This window comes from Herpailurus yagouaroundi, unplaced genomic scaffold, assembly GCF_014898765.1.
Source record: "Herpailurus yagouaroundi ecotype Mexico unplaced genomic scaffold, PumYag 146449, whole genome shotgun sequence".
NCBI lineage: Eukaryota > Metazoa > Chordata > Mammalia > Carnivora > Felidae > Herpailurus > Herpailurus yagouaroundi.
The window spans coordinates 5,023-6,694 of record NW_024422499.1 but is presented as its reverse complement, the minus strand read 5'-3'; the positions used below and the strand labels follow the sequence as shown (position 1 = coordinate 6,694).

At 47.8% G+C, this 1,672-nt stretch overlaps 1 long non-coding RNA gene across 1 annotated transcript; it reads left to right on the top strand.

The window, feature by feature from the left end:
* Positions 1–362: 362 nt before the first annotated feature.
* LOC121026609 (uncharacterized) lies at positions 363–1,263 on the top strand. The gene is made up of 2 exons (XR_005788398.1): positions 363–675; positions 967–1,263. It is a non-coding gene; the product is annotated as an uncharacterized LOC121026609 (long non-coding RNA).
* Positions 1,264–1,672: the final 409 nt, after the last annotated feature.

Sequence of the window (1,672 nt, the reverse complement as noted above, 5' to 3'; positions counted from 1 at the left end):
TCTGGACCATTAGTAGCCTCCCAGGCTACGACCTTCACCCAACTGGCCAGCTGTGGATAGTCTCTCCCATAACCTTCTACAACCTTGGTCTGTCTTACAGAGAAACATAAGGGTCCTCGGCAATTTTTTTGCCTCAGAGGGTGCAAGCGTCCCTGTCCACAATTATCCCATCTCTGCATTGCTGGCTCTCCCCCACCTCCACGCATGTCATGGATTCGCCTGCCACTTCCCACAGACACACTGGAATAGCCACCTGCTTGGCCCAGTCCCATTCCAGTCCTGGAAGCAGTTCTAATGATGAGCACTGGCGTGTCCTAGGCTAATCCTTCCCCTTCATTCCCATTGTGACTTCCACAGGGCCACGCCCAGTATTGGCACCCTTCAATCCCCAGCTTTCCACTGCCTCTCCCCATGACCATATTCTCAGGCCATAACATTATGGACACGCAAGTTAGAGACCCAAACAGACAGAAATCACCGTGCAAGTCAGGCCACTCTACTAATTTGCTTTTACCATCCTTGAGCAGAGTAGATGTAGCTGCCCTCCTTAAACCAGTCAGCTCTTTGTTGGTCGGTAGAGATCTGTTTGTAGAGCATGGCCCACGCGACCATGAAATCCTCGGGTGGTCCCAGAGGTGGCCTTGAGGGGAAAGAGGTACTCCGCTCATGAAGGCAGTGAGTGTCCTTTATATTCTCCTTAGCCTGTTCTTGTAGGAGCCATTTCCGATTTCCTGTGGAGCATCTGCTTGGTGCCCTCCCCACCGGAGCATTTCTCAGGCATCATCGGAGACATTATGGGTATAACAAGTTAAGGACCATCCTGTCCTTGACTCATGCAGGCAGTCTTCATTAATGCTCACAGCAAACTCATGATACTTCAGTGGAAATTTTCTAGTACCAAATCTTAGCGAAACTGGAATTCATCTTTCTTTGTCCTTCTCCATAACATTTTGTGTTGTAATTTAGGCAGATTGGTCGATGTGTGAGCATAGTCAGCCTCAGATCGCTTAAAAACTGCAGCCCAGGACTGCAGCAGAAGTTCAGGAGTGAAACCATCACAGAGGAGGAGCTGGTGGGGCTCATGAACAAGTTCGTGGAAGACACAAAGAACAGGATGTACAGGAAGGAGGGCTGGCCTGATACTGCATATGGAGTGACAAAAATTGGTGTCACGGTCCTGTCCAGAATCCATGCCAGGAAACTGAGTGAGCAGAGGAGAGGGGACGAGATCCTCCTGAATGCCTGCTGCCCTGGCAGGGTGGGTGAGATCAGACATGGCTGGACCTAAAGCCTCTAAAAACCCAAAAGAAGGAGAGAGACCCTCATCTCCTTGCCCGTTTGCCCTCTGATGCTGAAGGGCCTCATGGGAAGTTTATTAAACAGAAAAAAAGTTCAGCAGTGGAGAGCTGAATTCACACCTCCATCCATGGGCCCCTCTGTGATACCCCCTCCCTTGCCCAAAAGGACTCTTTCAATGTCAATAGTATCCCTATCCAAAGTGTGAAATATCCCTACTAGTATTTAATTTCAGTAGGTTGCTAATTCTATAGAGGATTTATTTTTATTTTTATTTTTATTTATTTATTTTTTTCAAATATGAAATTTATTGTCAAATTGCTTTCCATGCAACACCCAGTGCTCATCCCAACAGGTGTCCTCCTCCATAACCAAT